Here is a 22,135-nt window from a genome sequence, read left to right as displayed (position 1 = left end):
TCAATATGTATAAACTGGAATAACGAGTACTATATAATAAAACCACATGCAACTTTAAAATAGGACATACATACTTGAAACCTGAACTTGCCATAAACTGAACATACATACATAACGTAGACGTGCCATAACGTGAAAACTTTTCATAAACATGCTTGCATACTTGTACATACTTGAACATACATGAACTTCATAAGTTTGCGTAGAGGATGTTTCAAAGCAAGTGACCCATACATAATAAACGCCCGATCAGACAAACCACAGTACTGGGCTGACAGGGACGTATCTACTGCCACATACATGAGATCCCCGTTCATAATTTAACGGGATGGTTGGTCCCCGTTCATAATTTAACGCTTTCCAACCACGATCTAACCCGTTCATAATTTAACGGGGTGGAGAGGTCCTCGGCCACGTTCACCGACTTCCAAACCCATTCATAATTTGGTCACAAGACATTTAGCATACCTCAAAAACTTAAAATATTTTCTTTGCACGTCATACATACTTACTTGGCGTTGAGGGATTCGTTGGATCTCACTTGGGGCTGATACTGCACAAACTAACATAAATTTTAAATACTTAACTTGCATGTCTTAGACGTAGGTACTCGAGCTCACCACCAAAGTGAATAAGTAGCTTAGGACATTCTAGTTCGCTCCTGGCTTGACCTCGTTTAATCATCGTACTAAACCATGACGTAAAACTACCAAACAAATCTTATATTTATACATAAATAAATTTTAACCATGGTACTAAATCATGATATAGAACCCCGAAGCAAATCCTAAAAAAAATAAAAAAAAAAAAATTTTTAAATTTTTTTTTTTAAAAAAAAGGGTGTACACGGACCCCGTGTAGGGGTCCGTGTACGGGTCCGGGTAGACTCTAGAAATTCGTATTTTTGAAGGAAAAATGACACGGACTCCGTGCCGGGGTCCGGGAAGGGGTCCGGGTACCCTCTCTCTTTGCAAATTCACGAAAATTCGCTAACTTAACATTTCACCCATTCAATCCAAGCTTAAGGACCATGAACCAACACCTCTAGACTCATCCTAGGATGTTATTACATTGATTCAAACCCATAAAAACGCCCCAAACGTCCCTAAGCATCAACAATTAATTCCAACACAACAATAACTCGTAATTAGGCATCGTTTCGCTTCCTACGACTTTTATTACATCCCAAGCCAAACCCGACCCGAACGAACCACCAAATAACACCTAAATACATCTCGTAACATATATAAATGCAGTAGCACAAGTCAGGCGATGTCCAACGAAGCCTGGAACAAATAACTTCAAGAACACATTTTACATAAAAGTCGCAGCTTGAGCAGTCCCACGAAAAACGTCATAACTCACTCAATTTTCATCCAAAAATTTCGAATTTTATATCAAATCGAAGACATCGAAAAGTTCTACAATTTTCTAGTTGAAAGTTTTCTCAAAATCTCTACAGAAAAATCGCAGTTTTCAACAGAACAGTAAGTTACGAGATTTCAGATCTAAAAAATATTTCAAACGCATTCAAACCATTTTCCGCTCAAACGACGAACGTCACACATGAATTTTAACGCATAAAAATAACCCAACACATACTATGACAAGATCGATGCAGAAAGAACAGAATATACGTGTCTTTTGATATTCAAAAATACCGTGACGACGATACCGAAGCGGGGAGGGATGCGAGGTTGATCCGGGACGAACGGGGCACTAAAATCCTCAAAGGAAACACACGAAAAGTTGCTGGAAATCGAAGAGGGAAGGGGGCGGCTGCTCTAGCTTGAGGAACCCTAGGTTTCACTCTTTCAAAATAATAAAATTCTGAATGTGTGTGAGTGTGTGTGTATCGGGGTGTGTGTGTGTGTGTGTAAAAGTGTGAAAATCGTGTAGTGTGTGTGTGTGGCTAGATTAGGGGATTAAAATATTGTTTAAAAATAATTTAACCAATAATTAAAAGTTAACCCACACTAGCTCATCACTTCCTTAGAAATAAAATACACACTAATTTCAAATAAACTCTTTAATTCAAATAACACACACAAAAATGCTAATTTTAAGAGTTTCAAACTCTACAATTCCTAAATACATAAATAAGGCTTTTAAAATACTAAAAACTTAATAAATTATTTAAAATGCCCCACTCTTGACTTAAAATAAAATACCACACTTTAAATTGCTAAAAAAATCGTCACCGGTCTTTTCCTCGATCCCGCCTCGAATAATCGCCTGAAACATGAAACTCGAAAAGTATTTTAACGTGCACCAATTAAACATAAATATTAAAATAATGCAAATTCTTAAATCGTGAATTAAAACCCAAATCAATGAATTAAGCATGCATGAAAACCATTTAATAAAATACATAAGAAATTTAATAACTTGCACGCACGTGGTTCATGTGAATCTCAAATTTCGGGACGTCACAATCTATCCCCCTTAATTTGAATTTCGTCCCCGAAATTCGCTTATCCTCGATAATCCAAAAGTTAGATTCTTAATTCTAGTATCCCAACAATCCACGCTACCGCTGCGCTACTCTGATAAATTAAGCTTTATGTTGTCCTTACGTCTCTTCAATCCTAATTAAATTTCCTACCCAAAACCTCGTTTGCGAAATACAACTTAAACGGCTTATGGTAACTTAGTTTACTTTACTACGATCTCGAATTCTGACTTTTCTCGTCGTTCCCAATATTAGAAATGGAGGTTCAAACTTATCGTATCTTACCTTCTTTATACTATACCTGTAATGTCAACGACCTATTACATTAGCATTTATGCAGTTCAACTTAAGAACTCTTAGCACCAAAGGTTACTGATCAACTTCTATCCTCGGCAATACACTTAAAAGATACACCTTATCTTAACTCCATACGTTAATATTGGCCTACAATCCCTGAATCGAATATTTACCTTACGTTACAAACTTACATAACTTAGCTATTTACGAGTACATCCCAAATATAAAATTGTTGCCAACCTTTAATTTCGAGTAACATAAATCCGTAAAACCCCAAAATATATAATATCGATCCTCTCCTTACATAATAAAAACTTTCTAGCATCAATCACATGCTTAAACTATTCTCTTCACGATTACAATATAGTTAAAGCATAAGACACTTGAACCTTCCTCATTGGAACGAATGTCCCACTTAGACGTATCCCCAATACTCAATTAATTCTAGCGTAAAAACTTAATAAGTTTCCTTTGTTAATGATGGACTAACTCTAATAAATCAACTCCACTTATAACAAATAGAATTCTAGAATCCCCATATCAAGCTTTTAGATTTCTTACTCAATAAAAATCCTAATATTCATTTATTGATAACTTATATTGAACACCACTAATTCCCTTTGTTTTTATTTCACCTAAAAATTCCGTATGAGCAAATATCCCATAAATTTGAAATTCAACCTTACGCAGTCCAAATAGTTTTGGATAACATAATTCCAACACACATATTCACTTATTCTCAAGTTTCTTAATAACCTACAAAAATTCCCAAGACAAGATATCTACCTCAATTCTTACATGCGTCGTCTATTAAATAACCTAATCATCAACCATACCCAACCTTCTAGAAAATCAAATTCCAACAAAGGTACAAGCTTACCTGTTACAATCATGACTAAAACTTATGAAACATCGACTTAAGTTCCCAAAAAAAAATTTCGCTAACTCGATGTCTACTCTTATAACTTAGCTAAACGATCAACTTTACCTCAAATCGTTATCACCCTGAATTTTAAATTTGCCGCAACATTAAGTTCGCTAGCGCTTAACTTTTCGAGCCCAATGTCGATTCATCTTACAATCCCCTTGATTACCATTTCTTATAATATTATAACTCAGATACTTCAAGGTTCTCATAATTCCTTTGAGCTTAAATCCTCGAGAATTCCTATCATTTAAACCATTCAGTTATCACTTATCGCTAAACTAGCTCTCTCAATTTCTTAAAATTGTAGCATAAATTCTTAATTTCCTTGAAAATTTAATCCAATTGTCCTAAAGTACAAAAATTTTACAATTACCCATAAGTTGTTGGCGTTCCTAATTCCATCTTATAGATTTCTCGTAACACAAAGTTCAATAATTTTAAGCTTATTAAACCCAAAATCAATTCCATAACCTCGAAAAGCTACTGATCTTACTCAAGTGTTCCTTAAAATTTCGAACTAAATCCTCAAAAATTTCGAAATTTGCAATTTGGTCCTTAAAGTTCCCACAATTTATATTTTTGGCCCTACAACTCTTTGAAATTTGCATCTTCGTACCCATAAATTTTTTTCGACTTAACCTCATTAACCTTAAAATTCTTTGCACTCAAAATTAAATCCCCAAAATTTGGTAAATTTGAAAATAATCCCTTAGAATATTGATTTACACTTAGGTCCTTAAAATTCTCAATTCATGTAATTCAATCCTTAAATATATCTAGATAGAACATACACTTTAAATAAATTCTTCGTCTTATACTTCCAAAGATCGTCGTAGTCTTCGAATCATTAATCCTTACATGAAATCTTGAAAAATTAATTAAGCTAGCAAACACGAACCATTTGTAATTTCTTAGAAAATCTACAAGTCCCAAAAGCATTCGTAATTGTCAAATTTAACTTATGACTCACTAGTCTAACATCAATACTACTATCAAAAAATTAATATAGAAAAATCATTTACAACTTTTTCTAACGCCCAAAAGCAAAATTCTTACTCATGTCCAATTCCACCACACCAGCGTGCAAGAAAATTAAATAGTTTTTCATTTCATGTCGTAACATGCATAAAAATTTTAAAGATCCATTCTCAACTCATAACGACATGCAAACCCGTACTCCAAAACGTATGTCATATAAACATACAGGTGATAGAATTAAAACATCCACATGCCGAAATCATGACTTAATGCTTACTACTTAAAAGACTTTAAAACTTTAAAACTTACAGACTTGAGGTGTGACTTCGAGAGCTTCTTGCGACTGGCAGATGGCATAACCCTTTACAAGAACATCGCTATGATACCAACTGTAACGTACCGTACTTTTCATACTCAAAATTTGCGGAAAAATTAAAATTTTCTTAAATACGAAAATAAAATCAATACGGTCGTCACTACATCATCCATTCCCAATAAAGATTTTGTTAAAAGAAAAGTTTTCTCAAAACATCTCGCATCAAACATAGAATCAGAGTAATTTAACTTTTGCATAAACTTAAACATTGCGGTCCTCGGGTTAGCCTCCCGCTCAGTCAGAGCCTGCCCCTTGGTCGCCACCTCCTGTCTCCTCATCAACATACTCACCTGCATCGATCAAGTCTAGTGAGTCTAAAGACTCAACACGTATAAACTGGAATAACGAGTACTATATAATAAAACCACATGCAACTTTAAAATAGGACATACATACTTGAAACCTGAACTTGCCATAAACTGAACATACATACATAACGTAGACGTGCCATAACGTGAAAACTTTTCATAAACATGCTTGCATACTTGTACATACTTGAACATACATGAACTTCATAAGTTTGCGTAGAGGATGTTTCAAAGCAAGTGACCCTTACATAATAAACGCCTGATCAGACAAACCACAGTACTGGGCTGACAGGGACGTATCCACTGCCACTTACATGAGATCCCCGTTCATAATTTAACGGGCTGGTTGGTCCCCGTTCATAATTTAACGCTTTCCAACCACGATCTAACCCGTTCATAATTTAACGGGGTGGAGAGGTCCTCGGCCACGTTCACCGACTTCCAAACCCATTCATAATTTGGTCACAAGACATTTAGCATACCTCAAAAACTTAAAATATTTTCTTTGCACGTCATACATACTTACTTGGCGTTGAGGGATTCGTTGGATCTCACTTGGGGCCGCTACTGCACAAACTAACATAAATTTTAAATACTTAACTTGCATGTCTTAGACGTAGGTACTCGAGCTCACCACCAAAGTGAATAAGTAGCTTAGGACATTCTAGTTCGCTCCTGGCTTGACCTCGTTTAATCATCGTACTAAACCATGACGTAAAACCACCAAACAAATCCTATATTTATACATAAATAAATTTTAACCATGGTGCTAAAGCATGATATAGAACCCCGAAGCAAATCCTAAAAAAAATAAAATAAAAAAAAAAATTTTAATTTTTTTTTTTAAAAAAAAAGGGTGTACACGGACCCCGTGTAGGGGTCCGTGTACGGGTCCGGGTAGACTCTGGAAATTCGTATTTTTGAAGGAAAAAGGACACAGACTCCGTGCCGGGGTCCGGGAAGGGGTCTGGGTACCCTCTGTCTTTGCAAATTCACGAAAATTCGCTAACTTAACCTTTCACCCATTCAATCCAAGCTTAAGGACCATGAACCAACACCTCTAGACTCATCCTAGGATGTTATTACATTGATTCAAACCCATAAAAACGCCCCAAACGTCCCTAAGCATCAACAATTAATTCCAACACAACAATAACTCGTAATTAGGCATCGTTTCGCTTCCTACGACTTCTATTACATCCCAAGCCAAACCCGACCCGAACGAACCACCAAATAACACCTAAGTACATCTCATAACATATATAAATGCAGTAGCACAAGTCCGGCGATGTCCAACGAAGCCTGCACAAATAACTTCAAGAACACATTTTACATAAAAGTCGCAGCTTGAACAGTCCCACGAAAAACGTCATAACTCACTCAATTTTCATCCAAAAATCTCAAATATTATATCAAATCGAAGACATCGAAAAGTTCTACAATTTTCTAGTTGAAAGTTTTCTCAAAATCCCGACAGAAAAATCGCAGTTTTCAACAGAACAGTAAGTTACGAGATTTCAGATCTAAAAAATATTTCAAACGCATTCAAACCATTTTTCGCTCAAACGACGAACGTCACACATGAATTTTCACGCATAAAAATAACCCAACACATACTATGACAAGATCGATGCAGAAAGCACAGAATATACGTGTTTTTGATATTCAAAAATACCGTGACGACGATACCGAAGCGGGGAGGGATGCGAGGTTGATCCGGGACGAACGGGGCACTAAAATCCTCAAAGGAAACACACGAAAAGTTGCTGGAAATCGAAGAGGGAAGGGGCGGCTGCTCTAGCTTGAGGAACCCTAGGTTTCACTCTTTCAAAATAATAAAATTCTGAATGTGTGTGAGTGTGTGTGTATCGGGGTGTGTGTGTGTGTGTGTAAAAGTGTGAAAATCGTGTAGTGTGTGTGTGTGGCTAGATTAGGGGATTAAAATATTGTTTAAAAATAATTTAACCAATAATTAAAAGTTAACCCACACTAGCTCATCACTTCCTTAGAAATAAAATACACACTAATTTCAAATAAACTCTTTAATTCAAATAACACACACAAAAATGCTAATTTTAAGAGTTTCAAACTCTACAATTCCTAAATACATAAATAAGGCTTTTAAAATACTAAAAACTTAATAAATTATTTAAAATGTCCCACTCTTGACTTAAAATAAATTACCACACTTTAAATTGCTAAAAAAATCGTCACCGGTCTTTTCCTCGATCCCGCCTCGAATAATCGCCTGAAACATGAAACTCGAAAAGTATTTTAACGTGCACCAATTAAACATAAATATTAAAATAATGCAAATTCTTAAATCGTGAATTAAAACCCAAATCAATGAATTAAGCATGCATGAAAACCATTTAATAAAATACATAAGAAATTTAATAACTTGCACGCACGTGGTTCATGTGAATCTCAAATTTCGGGACGTCACAAAAACTGTTCCAGATTCACCTTCATCGGTCCCTAGAATAAATACTTGAAGTCAAGATTCTGATATTAGTGAAACTGTCGAACAATTCCAAAATTCTACAAAAATCAATAAAATAAGTTGGGATCAATCCCTACAAATTATTACTGCCCCTGATTTAGGAGTAGTTAAACCATTGACATAATACAACATTCTGAATTTATTACAACAAATGACTATGGCTGCAAATGCTTATAAAACCCAAATCGGAACTCATGATAAAACTATTACTGAGCTCCTCATTGCAGGATTCTCTGGTCAAATAAAAGGTTGGTGGGATTACTATCTCACAAACCAACAACAAGAAGATATTTTAAACTCTATAAAAACAGATGAGGAAGGAATACCAATTCTAGATGAAAATGGTAATCCGCAACAAGATGCTGTTGCAACTTTAATATTAACAATTTCTTTACATTTTATTGGAGATCCTTCACATCTATAAGATAAAAATGCAGAACTCCTATCAAATCTGAAATGTAAAAAATTAAGTAATTTTCAATGGTATAAAAATACTTTTTTAACTAGAATAATACTTAGAGAAGATTCTAATCAACAATTTTGGAAAGAAAAATTCCTTGCAGGCTTACCAACTCTTCTAGGAGATAAGGTAAGAAATAAAATTAGAGAAAACAGTGGTAAACAAATTATAACATATAATGAATATACTTATGGTCAATTAATTAGTCTAACCCAACAAGAAGGGCTAAAAATATGCCAAGATTTAAAGTTACAAAAACATCTAAAATGGGAAATGAAAAGAACAAAACAAGAATTGGGAACATTTTGTAATCAATTCGATATAAATACTAATAAACCACCCTTATCAAAATGCTCAGAAAATTGTCAAAAAATACATAAAAAACCCTATAAGTAAAACTTTAGAAGAAATCAAAAAGATAATTCTAACCCGAAAGAAGAATTTTACAAAAAACCAAGAAGAAAACCATTTAGAAAATTTAAAAATAAAAAGCAAGAATTTAAAAAATCTTTCAAAGATATTGGATGTTATAGATGCCATAAGAAAGGTCATACGGCAAATTATTGTAGATTAAATAAGAAATTAAATGAATTAGAATTAGAAGAAGAAATATTAAATAAAATTTCTAATCTCTTAATTGATTCTTCTGAAGGAAATTCAGAAGCTGAAGACTCTACCAATACTGATGAATCATTAGTAGATGAACAAATCATAACTAGTAGTGAATCTGAAAAACAAATCAATATGCTTACCAAAGATCAATCACTTATTTTAGATATATTGAAAAATATTAATGACCCAACAATCCAAAAAGAATATTTAGAGAAAATTCTAAAATCTCTTAATGACAAAGAGGAAAATAAAAAATTCTCAAGCACTTCAAAAAATACTTACAACTTAACTGAAATATTAGAAAAAAGAAAAAAGGATAAAGGAATCACAATCCAAGACCTACAAAAAGATATTAAAGAAATCAAATCAGGAATAGTACATACTGAATTCCAACAAAAAACACAAGAAAAACTTTCAGCTGCTAATAATTCAAGATTAAATGTAAACTCAAAAACAGACGCATCAATAATAAATAATGGTATTCACATAAAAACCACTTTTGTTTTAGTAAATGATATTCATCACACGGTAATATTAGAAACCCCTTTTATTAGTTTAATTACCCCATATAAAGTCAACAATGATTCTATTTCTTCTAAATTCAATCACAAAAAATTAAAATTTGAATTTTTAGAAAAACCTCGAACTAGAAATCTTAACTTAATAAAAGCTTGTTCAATCTATGAAAATAATATTAACACCATAATCCAAGGAAAGACTTTTCAATTAGAAAATCTTAAAAAAGATATTTCTTTAAAGAGAATACAAAACCAAATAGAGACAACAGAAATTAAAAATAAAATTCAAAAAATCCAAAAAATACTAGAAACAGAAGTTTGTTTAGAAATTCCTAATGCTTTTTGGAATAGAAAAGAACATATTGTTGATCTTCCCTATGAAGAAGATTTCAATGACAGACAAATACCAACTAAAGCTAGACCAATCCAAATGAATTCTGAATTAGAAGAACATTGTAAAAAAGAAATTCAAGATTTAGAGAAAAAAGGATTAATTTCAAAATCTAGATCCCCTTGGACTTGTGCTGCCTTTTATGTTAATAAAAATTCAGAAATTGAAAGAGGAACACCCAGATTAGTAATTAATTACAAACCATTAAATAAAGCGTTAAAAAGGATCAGATATCCAATACCAAATAAAAAAGACTTATACAAAAACTCCAGAATGCTTATATATTTTCCAAATTTGATATGAAATCTGGATTTTGGCAAATACAAATTTCTCAAAAAGACAAATATAAAACTGCTTTTACAGTTCCCTTTGGCCAATATGAATGGAATGTAATGCCCTTCGGGCTTAAAAATGCTCCTTCTGAATTCCAAAGAATTATGAATGAAATCTATAATGATTATTCAAAATTTTGCATTGTTTACATTGATGAGGTATTAATATTCTCTAATAATGTTGATGATCATTTTAAACATCTAAAAACATTTCTTTATGTCACAAAACAAAATGGTCTGGTTGTATAAAAATAAAAAATAAGCTGTTTTCAAACTAGAATAAGATTTTTAGGTCATTACATATCTCGTGGTACTATAACTCCTATTGAGATATCTTTAGAATTTACAAATAAATTTCCAGACAAAATACTTGATAAAACCCAATTACAAAGATTCTTAGGAAGCCTAAATTATGTTCTAGATTTTTGTCCAAATATCAATAAAATAGCAAAACCCTTACATGATAGACTCAGAAAAAACCCAAAACCATGGACAGAAAAACATACAGAAATCGTAAAAAATATCAAAAAACAAATGTCAAAAATTCCATGTCTTCACATCGCAGATCCCAACCCACAAAAAATCGTAGAGACAGATGCATCAGATTTAGGATATGGAGGTATATTAAAACAAAAACAAGAAATAAAGAAAACATAGTACAGTACACTTCTGCCCATTGGAATGATACCCAGAAAAATTATTCAGCTATAAAGAAAGAAATTTTGAGTACTGTTTATGCGTTCAAAAATTCCAGCGTGATCTTTTAAACCGAAATTTTTTATTAAGAATAGATTGTAAAAGTGCAATAGAAATTTTACAAAAGGATGTTCAAAATCTTGCCTCAAAACAAATTTTTGCAAGATGGCAAGCTATTCTTAGCATATTTGATTTTGAAATCGAATTCGTAAAAGGAGATACAAATTCTTTACCTGATTTCCTCACAAGAGAATTTCTCCAAAACAGAAATGCCACCCAAAAAGGATAAAAAGCCTGTTCAAACCCCTACCGAACCAGCAAAAATCAAAACCTGGTATGACATCGTTACAAAAGAAGAAGAAGAGGATCTTAAAGATACTGCACAATCAAAACCACAGGTAAGTGATGATTTGGAAAAAAGACTCAAATTCCTTGAATCCTTTCTCCAAACACCTGAAATGGGAAATGCCCTTGAAAAAACCCAAACAAGTGAAAGCTCTGACAAGAAACCTTCTAAAGAAATTCTTACCAAAAATTCCTTCCAAACTGTTTCGTTTTCAGATAATTCCTCAAAAACTTATCACACTACAAATTCCCAGCTTGTTCTCACACAACCACCATTAAACCCTCCTTCTGATTACTTTGAGAAATACAATTGGCAAAATATAATACATGTTGAAATAGGATTCCATGAAAAAGATCCTTTTGAAACACTTCAAAAATACTTTGGAAAATGTCGAAATTATAAACCTTGGGATGAAAATAAGACCCCTTACTTCTACCAAGCAATTCTTGAAACTACTGACTCAGCATTGTTTAAAAACTTTTTCTTGGACCAAAGCCATAATGATCCTGCTTATTCCACTTGCAAAATCCTAAAAGTCATTTCTCCAATTGACTGGGGTTATGATTTTTCAAAACCAATACTATTTCCAGAAAAATATAAAGAAGCATCATTTTTTGAAATATCTTTTAATTACTGGGACTATCAACAGGCCTGGTACAATTCCTTCCTAATTTAAATCCAGAAACACAAGCACACCTGGTTATTCTATTTTGATACCAAGATTTGCAATCCAAAAACATTCCAACCTGGTGGTATACATGGTGGGAATATTTTGGTTCCACTTATGAAATCCTTAAACATCCTGTCCAAAATTCCTTTAATCTTTTTAGAACCCAATATGCCCCAACAGAAGAAGAAAAACGATTCCATCCTCTTGCCCTTTTTTGCATGAAATTCTATCTTCCCTGGGTCCTATCTTGGACTATTGAATATTCAGACGAAAAAATTCTACAAATTAAGAGAAGATTTAAAGTCAAATGGTGGGACAAATTCAAAATCCCTCCAAGCCTTACAACTACCAATGTCCAAGCTTGGATCACGAATGATAAAAATACAAGAGTCCCAACTCAAAAACCGCTTTACAGGATTCCGCCACGACAACAGACAGAATTCCTTGCACAAAAATCCCAAATGACGGCAATGCTTGCAGCTGCCAAAACTCCTGAAGAAATGCAAGCTATACTTATGAAATTCTCACCAGGACCTTCAAAAAAGTCAGAATCCTCTGATAAATCACTTAACCTGGAAGAAGACGACCTCCTTGGACTAGACGACCAAGGACCAATATTTGGAAACAGTGGTGTATAAATGTTTGTTTTAGTTTGTACGGTATTGTATTTGTATTTGTATTTGTTGATATGTATATTTTCATGTTTAAAAAAAAAAAAATACCCCTAAAAAAGTCTATAAAAAGGGGACTCAGTCTCGGTATTGACACACCGAAACATTTTACTACTCTCGACCCTATCTCTCTCTCTCTCTCTCTCTCTCTCTCTCTCTCTCTCTCTCTCTCTCTCTCTACCACTCACTTCCAGATCAAAATTCCTTCAACCCATTTTCCAGAAATACCGAAACCCTTTCCCAGATCCAAATCCCTTTAAGCATTACCCAGAAATCCGAAACCCTTTTGATTTGTATCTTTCATTTATGTAAAGATTTGATTCCAAAGCTTAGTAATAAAATTTTGTTTTTAATTCTGGTGTTCTTATATATATATATATATAATATATATATATATATAATATATATATATATATATATATATATATATATATCTGTATAAATACATTCATGGCTGGTTAAACCGCCTACTTCTTTAAGATTCGTGGAGTTCTTTGCAAAAGTATGTTCTGTATATAGACCCCTTAAAGGTTTATATACATCAGAAACTGGAAGAACCACAGCCTTAAAGAATTTTTATTATTTTCCGCAAATTACTTTCTGCATATATTCGTGGATTTCCTCTAATAGGGAACCATCGTTGTTTTAAACTATTACTTTCTGCTTATATTCGCGGATTTCCTTTAATAGGGAACCATCGTTGTTATTTTCTGAATTACTTTCTGAATTATTTTCCTGGTGTATCATTCTCTGCCTATGGTATCAGAGCCACGGGGGGTGTGTGTTTATTGAAAATAAAAGCTGTAATAAAAATTTTAAGTCTAGAAATTTAAGATCTCTTGAGTGTTTTTGCCTAAGATAGTCTGGGTAGTAAGTCCTTTAAGGCCGTTAACCCTAAGAATTGCTTAGGATTGTAGAGAGAAATTTTATTTCAAGAATAAAATTTTTAACTATGGATTCAATTTTCTCTAGATCTAGCTCTCTAAACTCTGCTGGTACATCTTTTTATGATAATAATAAAATAATTAATGCCGAAGAAATAATTATAGAAGATTTTTATAAATCTATTGATAACTGGGAAATTCCTAGAATAAATAAAGATCAGATTTACAAATACTCCAGATTCCAAATATTTAGATCTGATTTCACAATTAAAATAGAAGAAAGAGATATACAACTTACAAAGCCTTTTGAAACAATCAATTTATTATCTCAAAATTCCTTACAAAAACACAAAGATAAAAATTATAAATATATTCATATTGGTTTAGTTCCAGTAGGAATAAAACCCTTAACTAAGGAAGGATTAAATACTTCCATCCTTACTATTTTAAGAGATGCCAGATTCACAAATTTCGAAGATTCATTATTAAGTTCTGTTGAATCTAGTCTGTGTACTGGACCAATTTCTTTTGATTGTTATCCTAACTTCTCTGTATCTCTAAACGATAAAAACATTTTAAAATCCTTAGTCTTACAAATAAAAACTCATAATTATAATATGGTTAAAGGATCAATTCCGGTTGCTGTCATTTTTAGAATCCATTACAAGGCTATGAATTCTGCCTTTGCTACAAAAGTAAAATATCATAGTAAGAAAGGAGAAACCCTTTTATTACAAACAGATTTAGGAAAATCCAATACTGTAATTCCAAAACCAATTCAATGGAAAGATATAACACTACCTGAAGAATGGATCTTAGAAGGTGCTATTAATCCAGAACCTATAGGACCCATAGAAACAAACACTCAATTAAAAGAAATAACTCAATATGCAGATGGAAAAGTTAAACTCTCATTTAATCGAAAATCTGGTAGTAGCAATAGATATGATGAATCTTCTATTACAGATACCATAGATCTAGGAAGAATATCACAAATCCCTTCGGTCATAAATATTTCTCCCTATAAAACACAACCTAGATATTCTACTTCAGATTTACCTAATTCAGTTTTAAGAAATGTAGATTATGCCTCTGAAATTCCTAGACCAATCTATACGAAAATAAAAGAAGAAAGCTCTCAAAAACAATTTCATAATTCAGAATCATATCAAGAACCAACTAGTCCAACATTTTCTGCAATTACAGAAAACATTACAAATGAATTAAATGTTATAGAAAAAGAATTTAAAATAAATAAGAAAATATTACATGATGATTTTTATGCCAAACATAATATGGAAAAAAGAATATGGTTTTTCCAACACTTTATAAATTCTAGAAAAGTTATTCAAGAAGAATTTTATGAATTTATAAAAATAAATAAAATACATATTTTATTTTTCGACTGGTTTGAAATATATGCTTCTCAAAATTCATTAAAATATCTCTTTTCTAAAAGTATAAATCCCGTTACAATAAGAAATAAAATAAAAGAATGGCAAACAATAACTGATACTAGGACAATCCAATCCAATCATCCTCCTTTACAATGAATTAAAATAAATATACAAAATCAACAAATAGAAGCTATTCCAATAAAAAATCCAGGAGAAAATGATAAGGTTAACATAAAAAATATTATAACACAAAATAATTTCACAAATGTTAATTTAAATACTATAGGAAAACAATTAGACAAATTAGAAAAATATTTACAAAAACAACCGATAATAAACCCTGAAAACATTGACACTAAACTTAAAAATCCCGTTTTTAAACCTTACCAAATATCTAAACCTAGTGTAAAAAATATTCAAGATAATAAGTCTGAATTTATAAAAAAACATTCAAGATCAATTGAGTAGAATAATGGCAACAACCAGCGGTTCTAATGAAACAATGAATCAAACTGTTCCAGATTCACCTTCATCGGTCCCTAGAATAAATACTTTAAGTCAAGATTCTGATATTAGTGAAACTGTCGAACAATTCCAAAATTCAACAAAAATCAATAAAATAAGTTGGGATCAATCCCTACAAATTATTCCTGCCCCTGATTTAGGAGTAGTTAAACCATTGACCCAACCAAACTTTAAGGCATCTTCGGTCTATAATTGGAATATAGATGGAATGACAGAATACAACATTCTGAATTTATTACAACAAATGACTATGGCTGCAAATGCTTATAAAACCCAAATCGGAACTCATGATAAAACTATTACTGAGCTCCTCATTGCAGGATTCTCTGGTCAAATAAAAGGTTGGTGGGATTACTATCTCACAAACCAACAACAAGAAGATATTTTAAACTCTATAAAAACAGATGAGGAAGGAATACCAATTCTGTTAGATATGAATTTTATTGTGGCGATGGTAACTAAAACCAGTAGACCAGCAGATCAGAACAACTAGACAATTTATTAGTAGCTGCTGCTCTAGTAAAACTAAACCAGTAGAAAGAAGGGTATCTTTACAAACCAGTAGAGAACACTTTGTAACGTTGCTACCTTAATTGTTACCGTTAAAGTGTTCCTAGTACCAGCATTAATTGCAGCATTAAATACTATACGGAGTCATTTAATGCTTATTACCAAATTAAGTATAAAACAAGACTGATTGTTTTATAAGCTTTTCTGCAGGAACCTTTTTCGATAATAAAGCTGATTATATCAGTTATCTGAAGACTTCTCTGTTTATGAACGTTGAACTCAGTCGATTATATATACTTGGATCAAATCCTTGTTCGATACGACACTTCGCATAATATCATTTTTCAAGGAACGAAGCTACTCTCTTATCAGAAAAATATCATTCATCCTTGAGCGTTGTCAAGTTCAACAAAAAGAAAAGTAGCACACGCTTCAAAGCTTATATCTGATCTTGTTAAAGATCATCTTGTGCTGCTAATTCTTACACTCTTCAAAATCTTTACTGCACCAATATTTTATCAGAAGAGTCTGTAATCTGAAAAGAGTCTTTTCAGAACTTTGTGATCCATATTTTTGTAAGTTGAGAAACTAAGAGTTTCAGTAGGCTGAGGTATAAGCCCTTCTGAAGTGGGTGTGTACAAGTGTTGTACTGTAATATCCAAAGTCTTTTAGTTATACCTTCTGGAAACAGAAGAAGGGGAGACGTAGAAGAGTTCATCTTCGAACTTCCATAAACAACTGCTGTCTACTGCCTTATTGTTTTTCAACCACTTCATCAGATTATTTCCGCACATTCTACTGTAATCAGGTGAAAGTATTCTCACAAGATCAACTACTATCCTTAACAGGATTCTAGTACTTCATACACACGAAAAAAAAAAGAATAGAGTTTATTCACCCCCCCTCTAAACTCAACTTCGATCCTCAACAATTGGTATCAGAGCAGGTTATTCTTGTTTGTGAAAAACTACAACAAATGGCACACTTCAGCAATATTCCTATGTTCTCTAAGGAAGATTTTGACGACTGGAAGATAAGAATGCAAGCTCATCTTGCAGCACAAGATGATGACATGTGGTACGTCATCACAGATGGTCCACTGAAAATCTTAAAGCCTAACACAGCTGTTGCTGTTACTGACGGTGCACCACAGATGGTCGAAAAATCAAGAAGTGAATGGACCAGTGAAGATAAGAAAAAAGCCAATCTTGATAATGTGGCGAAGGATATATTGTATAAAACTCTTGACAAGAACACTTTCAGCAAGATAAAAATGTGTTCTACTGCAAAGGATATTTGGGAAAAGCTTATCCAGATATGTGAAGGAAATGAGCAAACAAAAGAAAATAAACTGTCTGTAGCAATGCAGAAGTTTGAAAATCTGAAAATGAGATCTGGTGAAACTCTAAATGAGTTTGATGAAAGATTCAGTAGCTTGGTCAATGAGCTAGCTGCTCTGGGTAAAGAGCATAGCAACAGAGAAATAGCCCTCAAAGTGATGAGAGCTTTACCCAGAGAATGGGATGTTAAAACAATGGCTATGAGAGTATCCAAAGATCTAAACAAATTGGAACTGCACGACTTATTTGCAGATCTAAAGGCCTATGAATTTGAATTGGAAGTAAGAAGTGGAGAAGAGCCTTCAAACTTACCTACCAAGGCCCTTGCTGCTACTGCTACTGCTTTTACTACTACTGCCTCCACCTCTTCTACTGCTGCTGCAGTTGTACCTCAGGCTTTACCGGCTGTGATCATTGATAATGCTATGGAAAAGACTGCTGAACAAATCAGTAGTGATGCTATGTCCTTATTTGTAAAGAAATTCTCCAGGTTCATGAAGAAGAACCATCGAACCTATCAGGGTCCCAATCGCAACTTCAAGAAAGATTCACCATCCGATGATATGGGATGCTTCAACTGTGGAAAGATAGGTCACTTCATTGCTGATTGTCCCAAACCAAAGAAGGATGATCAAAAGAGAAAGGATTACAAGAGAAATGACAAAAAGTCCAGAAGAGATCGAAAAGCGATGATTGCCGAAGAAAGCAAATCTAAATGGGCGGACTCTAGTTCTGAGTCATCTGACTCAGAAAGTCATTCCAGTGACAGTGATGCAGAAGAAGTCAAATGTCTAATGGCAGACAATGACTCAACCTCGACATCTGAAGAGGAACAGAAGAAGGAAACAGAAGTCAGTAACTCTACATGGTATCTGGACAGTGGTTGTTCCAGACATATGACTGGACAAAGAAACTTACTATCCGAAATAGTGAGCTGTACTGGACCAAAGATTACTTTTGGAGATAACTCAAAAGGTAAAACCATGGGTAAGGGTAAGATTATCCATGGTAATATAATTATTAACGATGTGTTGTTAGTTGACAATCTTTATTACAATCTTATTAGTATTAGCCAACTATGCGATAATGGGTATTCTGTGGCTTTTCAAACGCATTCTTGCATAGTTAGAGATTCTGCTGGAACTACTGTGTTAACAGGAAAGAGAGAAGGCAATACTTACAGAGTCTCTTGGAACTCAAATCATGTCAACACTCGTACATGCTTAGTTGCTTCTCTTAGTAATAAACACTGGCTATGGCACAAGAAGCTGAATCATCTGAATTTCAAGTCAATCAATTATCTTAAAAAGCAGAATATGGTCGATGGATTACCTGACTTTAATTTTGTTAAAAATCACGTTTGTTCTGCTTGTCAGCTTGGGAAACAGATAAGATCCAGCTTCAAGACTAAAGATAGCAAATCAACTTCAAGATGTCTGGAACTACTGCATATGGATTTATTTGGTCCCATCCCCATCATGAGCTTAGGGGGAATGAAATATACTCTTGTTGTTATTGATGATTTTTCTAGATTCACTTGGGTAATATTTCTCGCAGGAAAAGATCAAACCGGCTGTCTCTTGATAAAGCTTCTGAAAAAGATTCAAAATGAACAATCTACTACCATTATTAAAATCAGAAGTGACAGGGGCACTGAATTCACTAACAAGTATCTTGAGTTATATTTGAATGAGCAGGGGATTCATCATGAATATTCAGCTGCCAGAACTCCTCAACAAAACGGAGTAGCTGAGAGGAGAAATAGAACTCTAAAAGAAGCAGCTAGAACAATGCTAGCAGATGCAGATATTTCTCAGCGCTTCTGGGCTGAAGCAATCAACACTGCTTGTTACACGCAAAACAGATCAATGGTCAACAAAAGACACAACCAGACTCCGTATGAAATATGGAAAGGGAAGAAGCCCAATGTATCTTATTTTCATGTGTTTGGTTGCAAATGTTTTGTGCTGAATAATGGGAAAAATCATTTGACTGCATTTGATTCTAAATCAGATGCTGGGATATTTCTTGGCTACTCTGCTGTAAGCAGAGCCTTTAGAATCTTCAACAATAGAACTCTTAATGTTGAAGAATCAATTCATGTTGTCTTCGATGAAGACAGCAGTGCTGAAATTTCTAACACATCTGATTTAAGTAACAGGTTAGACATGATTCACTTGGAAATTGACAGTGAAGATGATTTGGAAGCTATTGCCAAGGATCTTCAAAATCCAGAACCAGATATCCCATTAGTGGAACCAGAAGTTCAAATGTTGGATCAACCAATACCAGCAGAATATGTTCAAGAACCTACTACTAGTTCTGTGGAAGACAATCTTAACATACCAAATCAAGAAGATGTTCATTCCAATCCATTTATCTGGAGAAAATCTCATCCTCCATCATTGGTTATTGGTAATCCAGCAGCGCCATTGAGAACCAAAAGACAAATGCTTAATGAATATATGCATGCTGCTTTTATATCTCAGGATGAACCAAAGAAGATTGAAGAAGCTCTTCTGGATCCTAGTTGGATTGAAGCCATGCAAGAAGAACTGAATCAATTCAAACGTAATGATGTTTGGTTTCTAGTACCTAGACCAACTCATCAAGCTGTCATTGGAACTCGATGGGTATTTAGAAACAAACTCAATGAAGAAGGCACAGTGGTGAGAAATAAAGCTAGATTGGTAGCTCAAGGCTTCAGACAAGAAGAAGGAATAGACTTTGATGAGACTTACGCACCAGTAGCAAGGCTCGAAGCAATCAGAATATTCTTAGCCTTTGCTGCTTTCAAGAACTTTAAAGTATATCAGATGGATGTGAAAAGTGCTTTTCTAAATGGTCTCTTACAAGAAGAAGTTTATGTCGAACAACCTCCAGGTTTTATCGATCATTTCTCTCCGCATCATGTATTTAAATTACACAAAGCTTTATATGGTCTAAAACAGGCACCCAGAGCTTGGTATGACACTTTATCACAATTTCTTATTAATCATGATTTTACCATCGGAGCAGTGGATAAAATTTTATTTACTTTAGTTAAGAATAAGCACACTCTCTTAGTACAGATCTATGTTGATGACATTATTTTTGGGTCAACTAACCCCAAATTATGTGCAAAGTTTGGAAAGTTGATGCAGGATAAATTCGAAATGAGCATGATGGGAGAATTAACATTCTTCTTAGGACTGCAAATCAAGCAATCAGAAACAGGAATCTTTATAAATCAAGCCAAATACACCAAGGAGCTTCTGAAAAAGTTTGGAATGGAAGCATGCTCTGCTGCTTCTACTCCAATGAGCTCATCTATTAAGCTTGACAAAGATGAAAGTGGTATTCCAGTAGAGGTAACTCAGTATCGAGGTCTTATTGGCTCCTTGTTATATTTAACTGCCAGTAGACCAGATATCATGTTTGCTGTTTGTATTTGTGCTCGATTTCAATCTAACCCCAAACAATCTCATTATATTGCTGCTAAGCGTATTTTGAAATACTTGAAGGGAACTCAAAACGTCGGTTTATGGTATCCCATTGATTCATCGTTAAATCTTATTGGATATTCAGATGCCGATTATGCAGGTTGCAAACTAGACCGAAAAAGCACAAGTTGATTTTGTCAATTTCTTGGAGATAGGTTGATATCCTGGTTTAGCAAGAAACAGACGTCCATAGCCACATCTACTGCAATCTACTGCAGAAGCAGAATATCTGGCTGCTGGAAGCTGCTGTTCTCAGATACTATGGATTCAACAACAATTAAGAGATTATGGGATTCAAGCCTCTGAATCACCTATATTCTGTGACAATACCAGTGCAATTGCAATCACACAAAATCCAGTACTTCACTCCAGAACAAAGCACATAGACATCAGACATCACTTTATTAGAGATCATGTGCAGAAGAAGAACATTCGTCTGGAATATGTTTCTACTGATCAACAAACAGCAGATATCTTCACGAAACCCCTACCAGAAAATAAGTTTTCTTTCTTTCGTAATTCTCTTGGTTTAATAGATTTAACTTAGTCTTCCTCTGTTATTTTAGTTTAACTTCTTTTAGTATTTAATTTTACTACCAGTAAATTTTTGCAGATCAGCAGAAGAGAGAAATCAGATAAGCAAAACTGGAATTTTATTAGAAACCATTTCAGTACTTTACACAATGCATAAATGAAAAACAGTAGATCTTCTTTGCTATTTAACCAGTAGCGTTACATGTAGTGCTTGTCTTCTATTAGAGGAACCTTCTGACATTTGCTTGCAAAGTACTTCAACAGGAGAAAGATGGTCTTCTTCGAAAGAGAAAGGCCTAGAAAGAATCAAGCAAGCTCAGGTCTTGCCAGCACTAATGTAATTTTTAGATGCCATACAAGGCATCAGAGAGGATTTCATCATCATCAATCCTCCAGCACTCTCTTATCGCATTAGAATGCTTCTGGAAGAAATGGATGCAATATTTGAAACTCAACCATAGCAAGAGATTTGCATAACTGTGGTAACTACAACTCAAGGAGAATATTTCAAGGATCTTCTCGACATCGTTGAAACCTTCAAACCTCTCTCTGAACAATTTTGCTTCATCTCCTGAATCTAGCTCTAACTCTTTTTTTATTTGAATTCTCATTGTTTTTCTCACTTACCTTCGATCAAGTTTTGCAGGTATTTATAAGGGGAATAAAGACTCTTGTGAATCACACGATTGTAACTGTTCATCTTCAACGGCTCAGATTGAGAGATGGCCAAGAGTCACTTGTCACAATTATGACTACTTATTAATTGCATTTACCGAGGGGGAACAGTATCTTAGTCAGACTGAGAGTTTGACGTCTTTTCAGAAAACAGATAGGATATTTGTCTTCTCGATAAAACTACTTGTCTGCTGGTTTTGACAAAGTGCTCATTTACTTCAGCACTCTGAAACTTCCAGTAGACGTTATC

Source organism: Primulina eburnea, chromosome 2 (assembly GCF_022965805.1).
Source record: "Primulina eburnea isolate SZY01 chromosome 2, ASM2296580v1, whole genome shotgun sequence".
Classification (NCBI taxonomy): Eukaryota; Viridiplantae; Streptophyta; class Magnoliopsida; order Lamiales; family Gesneriaceae; genus Primulina; species Primulina eburnea.
Note: the sequence above shows the minus strand (reverse complement) of the source record.